General features: G+C 50.2%; 2 long non-coding RNA genes across 8 annotated transcripts in view; one reads left to right on the top strand and one right to left on the bottom strand.

The window, feature by feature from the left end:
- LOC140847770 (uncharacterized) overlaps positions 1-2076 on the bottom strand; it is a 37002-nt gene extending 34926 nt beyond the window's left edge. For 4 of the 7 annotated variants that reach the window (XR_012127932.1, XR_012127928.1, XR_012127929.1 and 1 more), the window contains exons 1-2: positions 1888-2074; positions 1223-1508 (exon numbers count right to left, since the gene is read on the bottom strand). This is a non-coding gene — a long non-coding RNA (uncharacterized lncRNA). Of the gene's footprint in view, positions 1-1222; positions 1509-1887 lie in introns of all 7 variants that reach the window. The other 3 variants (XR_012127927.1, XR_012127930.1, XR_012127926.1) reach the window with 3 other exon arrangements.
- Positions 2077-4140: 2064 nt separating this feature from the next.
- Positions 4141-15168, top strand: LOC140847771 (uncharacterized). The gene is made up of 2 exons (XR_012127933.1): positions 4141-4281; positions 13983-15168. It is a non-coding gene; the product is annotated as an uncharacterized lncRNA (long non-coding RNA).
- Positions 15169-15797: the final 629 nt, after the last annotated feature.

The raw sequence follows: 15797 nt of genomic DNA on the forward strand, positions 1-15797 counted from the left end.
GGACAGACTTCCTTGCCTGGTCCCTAGAAGGTCTCTGGTGCTACCCTCTATGCTCTCATCTTCCAGCAGGATTTAGAGGATCAAATTTAGGTGTCAACAGAAGAAAGGAGTCTGGGCCCCTGAAACCCCAATTGGACTGTGAGGTGTGTGAGAAATATGCCTCTTACTGTTTTAAGCCACCTTGATTTGGGGATTTGTTATAGGGTTAGCCCTCCTGACTAATGCACTTAATAAATCCATTTTTTTTTTGCTGAAATAGCCAAAGTATATTTTATTTTCTAATGACTAACGGCTCTGAGTGTCTTGCTTCCCTATTTGATCTGCCCTTGAGAGGTCCTATTTATTGATACCATTAAGGTAATGTTAACCTTAAAAAAAAGCTATCAGTTACTTGACCAGCAAAATGGGTTTGTTCAGGAATAACACAGAACTGTAATACAGGACAAACCAACTATGGCAAAACCAAATGCATGTCCACAGAATGAAGGGACAGAGATTCTTTTATAGAAGAAAAGTGGTGTTGAAGGACTGTTCTAAGCAAAAAGTCCATTGGAGGAAGCTGGAAGGCCCACTATGTTGTCACTGCTGGTTGGTTGAGTTGTAACACTCTCTCATTGGCTGAGCTGGACTGGGGAGGCAGAAACTCTTAGCTCCTCCCACTGGGTGGTAAAGTAACTTAAATACTACAAGTTGCAGATACTGTCTTTCCTGTGGGGTCTGCAATTGTCCAGGAGTGGTGGGCATAAGAGCTCCCCCTGCAGGTCTCCCAATGCCATGTCAGTGAGGCTATCAATTTCTGCAATGTTAACACCAGCAGGTAGGCACTGGGTTCCCTAAGAATAGGGGCACCAAGCTTCACCTAGAGCTCTCCTCCTACTGCAGTTTGGAGGGGAGCCATCCAGCACCCAGCACAGAAATCCTTGTCCTTCATCTGTAGGCCACAGTCTATGTAAAAGAGTGTGGGCTTCTCCTCTCTGGTTATGGCGGGGCCTGTGTCTTCACCCTGACTCTGCGGGACACTGAGGAAAGTCAGGCATGTTCCTTCCGATGCCCAACGGACTCCATATAAGGAATCCTGTCCCCTCTTCTCTATTATGAGGGGAAGCCACCTCTGGGTCAGGAGCCCAGAGGGCCATCTCTAAGAAAATTACCTTGTGCCTAGTTGTAAAACAGCCTTTGAGTTAGAGCAGTAGATACCCTTGGACATGTCTGACAGCTTTACCTTGTAAATAACTGCTATCCACAGCTGGCGGGCCTGTGGCAGCCATGTTTGTATCATGTGATTGACCCACTGCTCCAAGTTGATTGGACCATGGCTGGCACGTGATCCAAACTACCTCAATTTCCAAGAGTGCCTGAAGTCCCCAAATTCGGAGATGGTCTCTGGCTGGTGATGGGCTGCCAGGAGCCCCTCTGTTAAATAGAGCAGGTGTAAACGGCCAGACCGTGAGCGGGATCGTCTTCTGTGCCATGTGGACTGAGAAAGAGGCCTACTGGAAGCCAACAGGCTAACAAAAGCAAAAGAACAAAACAGCAAAAATAGAGAAGGAAAGGTGAATGAAGGAGAAAGGAACTTTCAGAGCCTGGCCAGGTTGTTGATCCCTGACCAAACCCTCTATCCATTGAATAAATGTTCTCTAGTTTGCTTAAGCTAAGCTCAAGTTAGTTTGCAAAATCTAAAGTGGAAGGGTCTTAACTGTTACAGGAAGAGTATAAAATGTCACCCCAGCATTGCCATCTCCTGGAAACCTAGGCACCCCCCCCCCCCCGCCCCCCGGCTTGTCTTGCACTAGGAAACCTAAAAATACTCACACTAGGGAAAATACAGTCTAACAGCCTCACGTCAGAGCATGGCAAACACAGAGCCCAGGAAGTGAGATGACTTACCCACGCTCCGCCAGGCAGCCAGAGCTGGGGCTCGATCCTGGGACCAAGCTGCAAGGAGAGTAAAACCCCAAACCTGAAATCTCCTACGTTAGGAGCAACCCTTCCCTATCGTTTTGTCCCAGCCAGGCTGGAGCTACCAGGATAAACAAGCACGTGTTGCTAGGCGGGTGACAAGTGACGCGACTAATGCCCCCGCCCCGCCGGTCCCCGCCTCGATGATGCCGCGCTCCCCGGGCGCCAGTGCGCGCTCGGCCGGCGCGGAGCAGCTGCGGAGGCCGGGCCGCGGGGGAGGAGGCTGGGGGCTCAGCGCCCCCAGCCCGGCCCACCCCACCCCACCCCTGCGCTGCAGGGAGGGCCAGCCGGCCGAGCCTTTCAGAGTTAATTAGCCCTCATGAATATGGATGTCAGCGCCTATTGAATACGGTTGAGAGGTCATAACCTGACCTCGGCGAGGCGTGCATAGAGAAAAGCCTGCTCTTCTCAGCTCGGGTCCTAATTGAAAGCCGGGTTTGTCAGGCGCCGCCCCATTTCTCCCGAAGAAACACTTAGCGGGCCGCCCTCCTCGCAGCCCGGGCCCCACTAGCAGTCCCTCTAATTCCCTTCAGGTATGTGCGGCCAACCCCACATTCGTCCCCCTGAAATGTCGCCGTAATGATATCTGCACTGGGAATTCTTTCTGAAGCTTTTCTTTTTCCTGTGATGGTTTTCATTTCCTGTCATTTAGAGCTGGAAGCATTTATGGAATATCACATGGTTTTCGTTTACACAGGAAATCAGCTGCAGTTGTGAGAAGATACTGACTTCTTGTGTTTGTTTTTTAAATCCTCTCCACCCCCCAAAAAGAAAATTGAAGGAGAAAAAGACTAGCAGTTATTTTTTTGAAAGTTTCCCTTTTTAATCCAAAGTCTCTGTTCTCCAAAGTGGTCTGTGATGATACAGAAAAGAGTAGTTTATTTCTGACACATGGTCTATCACTTTATGTTGAGAAAGCCCAGAGGGAAAAGCTGCTTTTGCCTTTTCCAGGACTTAAGAGTGAGCTCAGGGGGCGGGGCGCCCGCAGCTGCGCGGAAGCCCCGCCCCTGGGTCGGGGAGCGGGGAGGAGCTGAGCGCCCAGTCGGGGGCATCCCCCGGACGGCTCCCTGGATCCCGGCGTACACTTTCCCGGAAAGATGGCCCTTGCCGCCCACTTAACCTACTAGGGCCACTCCGCTTACACCTAAAAAGAGCAGCTTCCTGCTCCTCAGCCCTCTCCATCCCCAAAGCCCTCAACAACGTGAGTCAGTTTTTGACCCAGCCCCAAACCATCACCCCAGGCTTAGGGCATCTCAGGGCTGGATCAGAGATTGAGAATGATGTGGAAGAATTTGCGATTTGTTCTATAAGGTCCACCCCCGGTTACCACGCAGTGCCGAACTGGCAAGCAGCACCCCACAGGTTACCCAGTGGGCCGCTTCTTTACACCCTCCACCCGGTTTCCAAGGGCAACTAGACTACCCTGGGCAATATCGCCACCTCGTGGACAGCATTCCTTCCCAGGCATTTACTCACACCCTTTTCTGGGATGCTGAACAGTCTCTGTGGGCCAGGGGACAGCTGCCTTGAGAATCAGGGCTACAGAGGAGCCCCCACTGGGGATACAGATGGTCCCTATCTCCTTTATTGCCCCTGGAATGATCTGAAAACAGAAAACAAGAGGTTCTACTTTCATGTAATTTATTAAGACATTCTACAATAACGGATTTCTTTGATAAAAGGCTGAGCCCCCAGTTAAATGGAAAATTTACTTCTTCCATTAAGTGTGAAAAGATATAATTTAGGCATCTACTTTAGGCTGAACCAGTTTATTACCTTTTCTCAAGGGTAAGTGGCTCCTAGAGAGGAAAGAAAGGGAAGAGACAGGAGGTCCTGGAGGGGCAGGAGTTGGCACTGTGGCCATCCTTAAAAGGCAGGGGCCTTCCGTGTGGTGGGACCAGGAGTGAGGAGGTGGTGGTTCTGGGAGGCAGGGGAGGAAAGAGTCTGTGCACGTTTCAGGGGTGGGCAGAGGATCCTCAAAGAACATGGAGTCCCCGTTGGGCCCAGGCCCCAGCTGTCCCGGGATGATTGCTGTGTCCCTGGCAGCTGAGGCCATTTAATGAAGAATCTCAGACAGCCGCACCATGACCATCCCCTTCTGCCCCTCCCTCCCAGTCCATAAAACCAGCAGCCATGTGTGAACATGAGCCCCATGTTTTTATGGGCTGTCTACTAGCGGCTGCAGGACAAGTGGGGGCCCAAAGCTTATTGTTGCAGCCACCTCAGTCTCCAAATATTAACCTGTGAACATGACCCATTCCCTGAAACCAGATATTTGCAAGGACACCCAGAAGCCAGCTGCCTACCAAATCTCTCCATCAGGTAGGTCATGTGTGCTGTGAAAATCCCACTTGGGATTTTTCTCATCTTCTGAGGGGTCAGCAGCAAAGCTCCCTTCCATGACACGGGAAGCCTGGCCCCGGTTTGGGGTGTGCAGAGGGAATCTCAGCCAGGGCTATAAGCTGTTTTCCTCCTGGGAAACTGCATTTACCTCATGTTGCTTCTTACCTAATTGGAGAACTGTTTAAGTCAACATGGTGCTCCTTTGAGGTTCTTCGGGACTTTGGCTCGGCGGTGAGCTCTGCCTTGAGGAGCTTGTGGAGAGCAGTACAATCCCTGCTGAATGTGCTGACTTGGTACATTTTGAGATGCATTGTCTTGCTTTCTCTTGCTACCTTTTTATTCCTCTCTCTCTCTGGAAGTATAGGTTTTATTAGCCTCTGTAGGGGAAAATTATCACAAATTTAGTTACTATAAGATCCAAGCCTTGCCTGGCTGTTTTAGGGTGCTCAGGTTTTAGGGTGGCTCCCAGAGAACCACTAGGACTGGGAAGTGGCACACCCACTCTCTGCTCAGAGCCCTTCAAGGGCCCTTGGCTTGACCATCTGGAAAAGCGGAGGATTTTCTGAGGGAGCAGAAGCTTCAGATGCCTGAGAGCCTGTCTAGCCCAACCCCGCAGGCTTCTGTGAAGTACCACATTCCTGGCCCAGCTTCCGCCATCTGCCCCTGCCTCTCCCAGAGCAGCCCTCCTGAAAGGGTGAGTGGCCCTGGCGGCCTGCACCTAGGGCTTTCCTATGGCCGACTCAATCTAAAATAGATTGACATTTCCATCAGCATTTGCTCCTGTTGCATTTATTAAAAAATAACAAAACAAAAAAAACCTGGTAATATGCCAGAATGAGATACATAATAATGTTTAGCAGCAACTGTGTCATTTGGTGGTGTTGACAGTAAAATAAAGTAACATAATAAACATAATTTGCTCAAAAATGGCTAAGGAAAGGCAGATGGTTAGCACATTTCAGCAGGACCTGCTAGTTCAAGTTTGCACGGATGTTTAGACGTTGAGCTGCCTGCAACAGATGCTCACTTGGGTCCCCCACGTGATGGGCACCAGGCAGACTCAGGGCTGCGGGGAGGCGGGGAGAGGGTCGACTCCCCGCCAGAGGCATCCGGCCCCAAGCCCTTTCTCAGAAAAGGGGGTGCTTGGCAGCGCGCGCACTGAGGGCCCAGCCAGAGCCAGCCCGGGCAGGAGCCTGCAGGCACTGCCTCCCCTCAGCCCAGCGCCCACACCATTAGCATTCACAGCCTGTCCCCTGCCCAGCGCCCATCCTTTGTGCATCTGGAAAAAGCGAGAGCTTTCTTCCCGGGAAGGATGGCGCCAAAGCGCTCCAGCTCCTGCCTGTGAGCTTCCCAGTGGCTTCAGGGGCCAGTGGGCCTCAGCTCAGCACCCAAAGCAGGTGCCCCAGAGCGCCTAAAAGAAAGGAAAGTTATTTTTGCTAGAGGAGGCCCTGGGCCTGGGAAACAGTGGTGGGGATGGGATTAGGGTTGAGGGGTGGGTAAGTGGGGGTTGTCTCTTTCCTGCCCAGGTTGCAGGGGTTGGGGCTTCAGGTCACTGACATCCAAGATCCTGGTGGCTGGGACCTGCTTCCCCCTCCAGCTGCTTTTTGCGACTGGGGATGCCAGGCTTGTCGCTGAGAAAGGGACCTTTACCATGGTTCAGACTGGCCTAGGAAGCTCCTGGAAGTTCCTCTACTTCCAGCCACCTGTATACAAAACTCTGGGGCTGACAATGGAGACGTAAGAGATGGGTCAGACTGTTTTTTGGACAGGAAAGAATTTGGGAGACCCAAGTGTATGTGAAATAACCTGAAAGGCAGACTCCTGGATGTAGGACAACTTGCATGCGTGCTGGGCCACAGCTGTGTAACATACCTGAGTGCAGCTCCTCTTGCCGAGCTGTAACTGTTGTTACACTGGACACAGTGACTGTTACATTGCATTAAGCACCATGTCCTGCAAGTGCTTTGTGCCCACTAACAACAGTCATTGGAAATCTTGATGGTTTCATAGGAAAGGCATTTTATCTGGGTCTAGAGGATAATTAGGATCTCATCCAAGTGTCCCTTAGCCCCTCAAACAGCATGACCAAGACTTAACTGTCCCCCAATTTGCTTCTCAGAAGCTCCTGACTGATCTGCTCCACCCTCACTCCTGCAGGCCAGCCTCTCCTACCTACTCCCAACAACCCCCACCTCCCCACAGCCCCTAAAGCAGAATGAGCTGCCCCTCAGCTCCAAACTTGTACCTTGTCAGGCCAAGGTCAAAGGGCAGTGAAGGCAAGGCAAGTAGGAGGCTGGCTAGGGGGAACCTGTGAAGGATAAAGGGGAGGGCTCAGGAGGAGGTGGGGAGCACCTCAGCTCATGGACCCCTGCAGTGGTCAGTCGTGGTGTGGGGAGTGGCCTGGGTTCAGGGGCTGGGTGGCTTGCAGCTGGAAGCTGTCAGCTGACTGCTGTCCCTGAAGGACAGTGGGTCAGTGCACCCCCATAGCGCCACCCTCACCTGTGGGATCCTGTTGCACGTGGAGCAGTAGGCCCTGGCTCTCCAAGCCCTGTCATACTCATCTCTCGCCCACCCCATCCTCACTGCTGCCCACTGTGTACCTTTCCCGATCAGATCCTCAGACAAGCCAGGCTTCGCCCAGTGGTGTGGCTGTTAGGCCTGCCTAGAATGCTGACCTCATCTCCCCATGGTGGATTCCTCTTTAATGCAGATCTCTGTTCAAATGTCAGCAAGACCTTACCTGGCCCTTCCACTCTAAAGCACCTTATTTCAGTCTGCATAACCCTTATCCCCCCATTTTGTATATTTCTTCTTTACCTGTGTAGGTATCCAGTGTGACTTTGGAGATCAGGGGTCTTCTGACTATTTACCATTGCTTTGCTACAGCAGTGCTTGGCACCTGGTAGGCACACAATACTTACACAATGCAGGCATGAATGCAAGGCCCAGAAGAGCCTGGAGCACTGGAATGCAGAGGCTGAGTGTTCTGGGCAAGGCTCTGCCCATTTATCAGAACAAGAAGAATTAGTTGCTGAGCGTTTGTGGGCCTCAGCTCTGCTCTCCTGGGCATCTTACACAAGTCTAATAGGAAAATCTAATAGGAAGGTGCTCTGAAAGGCCCAGGGCACCACACACATTGAAGGTGTTTATTTGTTTCTAAACCTTTTAGAGCTCTTAGTATAACCACCACTGTAATGTGCTAACATGCTCATGAAGGGTGGATCAGAACATTTTCCTCCAACATCCCTTTTCTCTGAGTAGTTGTAAAAAATCCTTTAGCACAAAAGGCCCGCTTTGTTGTGTAGCCCAGGAGACTGGCTCAGCTGTTGGCAATTTAGTTGTTACCAGCAGACTTGGTTCTAGAACATTCTGGTCATTTGCTCTGTGACCTCGGGCACTTTTCTAGCATAATTCTTAGATTATTTTGTGGGAACAGTGGGAGGATATAGCTATACAAAGTTCTTCTTGCTGACATTTATAAACAAATGCTTCCAATTGATACTTATATATCCAAAACAAGCAAAACAGCTCCCTAGAGCCACACCTAACAACAACCTTAAAAACCCTGAAATTTCCAATTATCCCAGATCTTCTTGACTTGCAGAACATGACCCTCTCAGTACCATGTGTGCCATGCTAGCAAATCATCCCACAACTATTACAAAAATCTCAACCCGGACCATGGTGGCTGTGGCACAGATGTTGTATGTAATGGCTAGAGCATGTTTAATATCAATAAACACTATCCCTGAGACAGAAAATCGGAATACAGAGCTAGAAACGGGGATAACAAGGGGTATGCAGACCTGCAGGGAAATGGAACAAGTCTCAGGACTGCATGCAGGCCCCCCTGCCCACATGGAATGCCCAATTTCAGAGCACACTGTAATTTAGGCACTGAGTGTTGGCAGGCCCCAACGGCCAAGCCTCTGTGCCAAATAGCCAGTTTGCTTCTGGAGATGGATGCCTGGAGTTTGTGCTAAGTCTAAACATCCCAATTTGTGGTTCTTGAGCCCTGGGCCCGCCCTTTGGCATTTGTCTGGCAGATGTCCTGAAAGATTTAACTCTGTACGTGCTGATTTCTGAAGCTGCTTGGACTGTGCTCAGTTCCAGGTGGTACGGGCTGGCCGCTGTCAATTTAGAAGAAATAACTTCCAGCTAGATACCATTCCTCGAAGATACCCAGCTAGTGTTTCCCTGCCCTCATTTTCTGCCAGAACAGGCACTTTTAGAGATGACAAACTGTCACACTGAACTCACCAGCTGACAGTGCCCTTTGAGTTCACCAGATGACAAAGTGCCACACTGAGCTCACCAGGGCTTCATGGAGGAAGATGATGGGGCAGTTCCCATGCCCACTTAAAGGAGGTGATGAAGCCAGGGCCATAGGCCAGAGCACCCCTTGACTGGAGATCCTGGCTAGCCTTCATTTGCAGATGTGCCATCCAGGGCCAGAGCCCTGGTGTGTCTGTCCAAGGTCACATGGCTGGGGGAGCAGCCAGCACTGGGCCCCAGGCCAGTTTATTTGATGCCAATATCCACTTCCCATTTTGTCCTGTGGTTGTGCCTGATCTTTTAAGTGTGAATCATCGTTGGGCAGTTAGTACATCCTCTGTTAAAGGGAGATTCTTTCATCTAAATATCAGAGTTAAAATACAGACTCAACACGGAGCAGCATGGCAGCCCAGAGGCCCTGAGGTAAAGGTTTATAGAATGGAAGCGAGAGAAGACCTGTGGTTATAGACTGGACAAACTCCAGGGACATTTGTCCCTAGAAAATAGGAGTGCAGGGGCTTCTATGTGGCTCTGCAAGGGTTACATATCTAGAAGGTCTTCCTTGGGTCTATTCCAGTCAACTCCAGGGTAAGTTGAGTTGCTGAGTGACTCAGAGTGTCATGTGCTGTTATGAGTGTGGGAGACAGGCCCCAGGGGGACACCTTCAAGGGACTGCCAACCCTGGGGCTATCCCAGCCAGGGACGGCCTTCTCTGACCACCTGGAAAAGGCTGCCTCGGGCCTGCTGTGGCCCAGACCTCAGTGGCGGTGCTGGCTGCCCGACCTGTTGCATTGTGAGTTGCCTCCCTTGGCCTTAGTGCCCCTTGGAGAACTACCTCTAGGGCTCGGCAGGTATCCTCACTGACCTGATCCCCCAACACTGGTGGAGGTCCCCTTTCAAACTCAGTATTTCCCTTGTGTGGAACCTTCTTTCAGAAGACATGCAGGTCAACCCTAAAGTGGTCAGTCTTGATGACCTCACTTGCTGTTAGGACAAAGAGACCCCCAGCCTGCACCAACCTAAGGTCACCAAGGACTTGTAAATCCTGTCCATCAAGGCCCCACAAACAGCAGTGTCTCATTCGGTTTGATGTTTGCTCAATATTGGTCTCCAGAATGACTCTGCTCGTCTTCTGAGGGTCTTCCAGTGGGGCCATCTCTGCAGTGCTCTGCAAGTGAACTTTTGCAGAAATTCTGATGTGAAACTCCCAGGAAAGAAAGGACTTTTTTGACTAGTGAGATTCTGCAAAGTTTTCCATTAAGATTCATGCCCCCTATTTCAAAGGAAAATTGTTTTCCAATGTGGCCTGTCATGACTGTGGGAGCCAGTGTCTGGTCTGCAGCAAATCCTGGCCACTGTCCCTGTGCTTTTGGAGCCTGCTTTAATGAAGGAAGGCAGAGAAACACCCCAGCTAATCAGAGTCTCCACAGCAGCTGGTGAGAGGTGAGGCATGGACACCGGCACCTGACAGCTTCCACCTTCCCACTGATGGCTGCCCCTGAGTGAGCGTGGCCTGGAGCCCCCAACCCCAGGTGGTCGATGCGAGTCTGGGTGCATCTGTCTTCATTAGGCCAACATTTGTTGAACGCCGGCCACATGCCATGCACTGTGTTGGATGCTGGGGCCACAAGACCGGGGCAACAGGCTGCCACCCCACCCTTGGCAGATGCAGGAGGGAAGCTGTTTCTGGTCCCTTCACAATGCTCCAGGGCAGGGGAGTGTGGTGTATCTCATGAAGGCATCTTAGGTAGCAGGTGCTGGTGGGGAGTCTCTCACAGCAGTTCCTTCTATGGACCACTCAGGTAACGACAGGGACAGAGGAGCTAGCCAGGGCACCAAGTCACTGATATCTGACTAGATTTCCATGTGTGTGCTTGCCTGGCTATTTGTCTAGTGCAAACTTAAGTATTGGCAGACCAGATGAGGGCCCAAGAAGGCAGGAGCAGCAGCCAGAGCCTGGGCCCCTTGAGGTAGGCATACCAAGGCAGGGGGTCGAGTCCCTGCTTCAGTACCTGGCCTTCCTTCCTGAGTACCTCCCATTGGCTGTGCAGAAGGGCATCCCAGCCATGCTCCTCCCACAGGTGAGACAGGCGCTGGGATGCTAGGTTGTCAGGTGTGTTGGAGTAAATGTATTAGCTCTGAGTCTAGTGCCCAGCAAGGACTGGCCCAAGCCAGAATCATCCTCTCCCAGCTCCTGCTTGCTGCTCCTGGAAGACCAGCGGGTCCCAGATTCGCTCACCTGGACCCAGGCTGAGCTCTGGGCCATGAGCTGCAGCACCAAGGCCTGGCCAGGCCTTGAGACGTCTCTCAGCATGCATTCCAAACACTCCCCAACATACAGTTTCCCAAGCCTGTGGATTAATACATGCCATTTAAAAATAACTGGAAGTGATAGATAATTAATTTCAGAAATATCCCTTGCCAAATAACTCCTTAAATGTAATCTCCCTGGGTGTCAGTTCTGCTCATTGTCATGCCTTTAGCTCTCATGAAAAGCACTGTTGAGTTTAGCCAAAGTGTCCAGTCAGAATCTTTGCCGTTTTCAGCAGCCTTCCTCATTCTGGGTCATCTGATGTCCCAGCAGAGTCCGTCCTGGTTTTCTACAGTCTGGTACTGTGCGGGGTGGGGGTGTCTTGCAGGGCATTGGGTGGGGGACTCCTTGGATTTTTCCCTTAGACAACCACAGGCAAAGCTGAGAAATACTTATTTCTATGTTTATGTCCTCGCTGATCTTTATTCCTGATTGTTGGGCAAAGTGCTGATGTGGAACAAAAATCCAAGCAACCAGGATGTCTTGCACTGCCCCAGCATCAGTCCATGGAGAAAGCAGCAGCTCAGGTTGCCCTGGGCTGTGTCAGCTCAGCAGGCTGGTACCCGGGCCCATCTTCTGGGTTTGCAGTGGGACAGCAAGTGCTCTGAGGTGGACTTACACCAGCAGAGTCCAGTGAGTGCCGGAAGGAGAATGGGGGTGGTGGGCCCTGCATGCCAGGAGGTGTGCGTGGATTTAAAGAGGGGTGGTTTGGTGGACTGCGTATTGTCCTCCTCTTCCCATTTTGGCTGGCAGTTTCCCCTGCCTTTGCTGTGTGCATAGCCTCCTGAGGTCACAGCTGGCCATGACTAGCTAGACACTGGAGACCCAAGGAGCCCCTGCCCTTCAGCTGGACAGCTGAGAAGTATGTATGAGGGGGAAATAAAAATAAGCAAATACCCTCCATTGGTGGAGGAAAGATTCTCATGAGCAAAAAATCCTCATTTCAAATGAGGGGTTTGGACAATGATTCCTATAAAAGTCCAAGAGAGGGAGGAAGCCCCCTCTTTGCAATCCTGGAAATTCTTCATCAAGGAAAGGAGATTTGAGCTCTGTCCTGAATTATGCTACAGTTTGGAAGAAGTGTTTTTGGGTTGGGGTGGCAGAATAGCACATGGTACATGCGACAGAGGGCTCCACAGCCAGTGGAATGTAGAGGGGGGAAGGCAAGTCAGGTGAGAACATTGAGTCAGAGCCAGACTGTGCAGGGCCTTGAGTGTCAGATTCAGTCTGGCAGAAAATATATTTTGAAGGAAGCGATGAGTGTGAGTCCCGGGCTCATAGAATGGAAGGTGTTGTAGGGGAGCTTTTACCAGGCCCTACATGTGGTACTTCAGGAAACTCAGGCTATGGGGTACAGGCTGATTGGCTAGAGTACAGAACAGTTTCGTTGATCTGCAGGCAACTCTGAGCTATCAGAGGGTGCCTGTACCCCAAACTACTGTTAGGTTCTGAGTGACATACCAGCTCAAAGTAACAGTGACTTAAGAATGGTTATTTTTTTCTCACATTCTAAAAATTCAGGAGTAAAAGTTCAGGGGCCAGATGGTTTCCATAGTGTCATTGCTCTAGATTGCTTCTAGTGGTTTGATCTGCAGTGCATGACTTTTATTCCCAACAAAGCCCTCATAGCTCAAGATGGTGCTGCAACTCCAGTCTTCACATGTCATTTCAGTCAACAGGAAGGAAGAAATGAAGAAGCCTAAAGATTTCCATAAATTCCTTGACAATTCTCCCACTGAGAAGTGGGGGTTATGTCCTTCCCCTTGAGTTGACTACTTTGTTTCCTGGAAGATGGCAGGAGTGATGTTGTATCTGTCCCCAAACCCAAGTCTTAAGAAAATGGCAGCTTCCACAGTCCCTAGGAACATTCTCTCCAGAAGTGACACACCTGACATCCTGACTGTCATGCTGGAGAGGCACATGCAGGGACTCTGGTTGACAGTTTCTGTTGAGACCTGCATTCCAGCCGTCTCCCCTGAAAGTGCTAACAGTGAAAACAAAGCCGTCTTGGCCCCCCTAGACCAGCCCACCCACCAGCTGAATATCACCAACTGACCCAGTGGAGGGAGAAACAGAGCAGCCAGTAGGCTCTATCCAAGTTTTGGATCCACAAAATTGTGAAAAACAATTAAAGTGATTATTGTTTTAAAACACTGAATTTTGGGGTAATATTTTATGCAGCAATAGATAACCAGAACAAAATTTGGTATCTGGAAGTGGGTGGCTACTGTAACAACAACCTAATACATGGCCCTGGCCTGGGGATGAGGCTTTGGGCAAAGGTGGGAGGACCTTGAAAAGATTGTTAGTAAAAGCTGGAAGGACCTCATAAGGAGTCTGCTGATGAAAGCCCAGAGGACAGGGAGGAAAATATTACTGGAGGCTGGAGAGAAAACTTGGCAGCAATGTTGCCTGTGGTCACATGGGAAATAGGACACCAGTGAACTCAGGTGTCTGGCTGATGAGACTCTAGGCAGAAGACGGAGCATCCATCAGCTTGTTGCAGGTGCCTGTGATAGACTCTGAGAAGAGAGAGGTAGAGTGCTAAGGGACAGTCAAGGTGCCAGCAGAGCTCAGGAAACAAAGGGGCCAGGACATTCTGGGTGTGATAGTAAAACTGTCATTTCCTTTGTCTCCCAGTGAAAGTATCTCTCAGTGAGAAGTGGCTTCAGAACAAAGATTGAGGGCACTCTATACAACATAGCCCCAGGGTAACAATCTCAAGCTTATGGCTATTTGATTTCTTTTAAGACCTTACAAAGATTTAAGGATATACCAAGTAGGTCTTCTGAGAGTCTTGAAGATATGCCTTACAGACTTTCTCAGTTAGATAGGGCTTTTAGGAATTTTAAGGGCATTGCATTAAACAGCTTCTGACTATGAGCCACCAGAAGCCACACCCCAAGAAGAGGACTTGGCTCTAATCCAGGAACTGGAGATATGTGCCTGGCTGGATTCCCAAATTGCTGTGGACCAGTCGCTGATCAGGCTTCTTCTCCTCCCCTTTTGAAAGGAAGGTGTTAAATGGAGTTTTCCTATCCCCAAACCACTGTCCTTTGTTGAATGTGTAGCAACCATGGCACTCTTTATCTAGTTCACAGGTCTTCAGACCAAGAGGAACCAGACTTGAGCTGGTCCTGAAGGAACATGCAAGTGGATCTGGTCCTGCTTCAGGAAGTGCAAGGCTGGATCTTGAGCCCAAGCCTGAAGCTGTAGTGGGAAGAGACTTTTGGGGGTCCTGGAGTCTTGTATGTGGAACACATGTAAGTGGTTAGTGCCAGAGGGTGGACTGGACTATGGTGGATTAAATATAGCAGCAAGTTCTTTGACGTTTGCCCACAACGCTCTGGGTTTGGATCACAAACTAGCTGGAACTGAGGATTCTCATCGAGACAACTTTGTAGTTTAGTTTAAATGTGAATTAAAACATTGTAGGATAATCTTTGGGGTCTATAAATAATTTGTCAGCCCTTCAGTTCAGAAGCCCCCAGCTGGACTCTGAAGGATGGTAAATGAACAGCCCTGTATGGAGGAAGGAAGGATGGATAGAGACAGGGAGAGGGAGCGAGAGAGAGAGAGAGAGAGAGCCCATGGCTGACTCCAGGCCTACAAGCACATTCCCAGCATTCCCATCGGGGCAACAGACGGTGCTCCTCACTGGAGAGGATGACAGTCTAATGGACTCTGGTGTGACTCTTGTGGGTGACACATATGAAGAGGAGCATGTGGGGGGAGGCATGTCTGCTGACAGGCTATGAGAAATGACTTAGAAACAGTGGGTTTCCCAGCTCTCTGTGGACATATTCCTAAGTCTTTCCCATGGGGGTTCACATGTCCAAGGCGGGAAGACAATGTGCTTCTCCACGGATGGAGAAGCCCCACCACATGCCTCCTGGGAACAGCTTCCCTTGTTCTGCAAGCCTCCCTTATGTTTTTCTTGAGCTCTATGACCACAAGAAAATTTATCTGCTCAGCTGTTTTTCTGAAGGCACGTTTAGCTCTGTCTCTCAGGAAACAGTTTAGAAACGAAGATTAAACCAAGATTCTAAGGTCAGGGCCCACGTGAATTCCACTGTGGAGTGGGACGACCGTGTACAGGAGAGAGTCCCCAAATGCTTCTATTACTCCCTTCCCAGAAATTCCCTTCCTCTACTCTACATCTGCCAGAAACTTTGTGTTTGTCTTTTAAGCTCTTCTGTTAAGTAACTGAACTAAATGGATTATATTGCACACAGCTGTAATTGCCTGGAGTTAAACAATAAAGAAGTTTTACTGCTCTTCTGCAGGCTAATAATTTTAAAGAATGTAAAGCAAAGTGTGCCAATTTAAGGTTCCTTTGGGGGCAAAGCTGGAACTGTGGAACACCCATTTGCTGGTCATGGCTGTGCTTCCTGTTGAAGAAACATGACTTCAGATGCCGAGGGAGAAAGAGGAGGTGGAAAGCTGGTCCCGCCAGTGGGAAGGTTGGGGGCATGCAGGAATTGAGGCAGGGATCCAATCCTGATGTTCTCTTCCTAATTTTTTCCTAAATGAGCCAATGCTCATAGAAATGTCACGCATTTTCCAAATGATGTTCCAGGTAGAGTCTGTCAACTCACTTTCTGAGAAAGCACTGAAAACTAAACTTTAGGAGCAGATGTCAGCATTTTGGGCCCTCCTGACTCTGGTAAAGGTGCATATGGCAGTTGGCCCTGGGGAGTCGATGGGACAGGAGCTGGCACCGACCAGGGGGGCAACATGGGCTCACCATACTCTACAACAACAGCAAGGTGGGAAGGGTGTACTGTACACTTGAAAACACAAACTTTTACTCCAAACTAGGTGAGAACTCCCATTGTAAGGGGAGCAAATAGCCCAGGCTGCTGTCAGGACCCCAGTGCAGACCCAACTCTCCTCCCCCGGGGCTGGA

The sequence above is a fragment of the Manis javanica genome, chromosome 2 (assembly GCF_040802235.1).
Source record: "Manis javanica isolate MJ-LG chromosome 2, MJ_LKY, whole genome shotgun sequence".
NCBI classification, from domain to species: domain Eukaryota; kingdom Metazoa; phylum Chordata; class Mammalia; order Pholidota; family Manidae; genus Manis; species Manis javanica.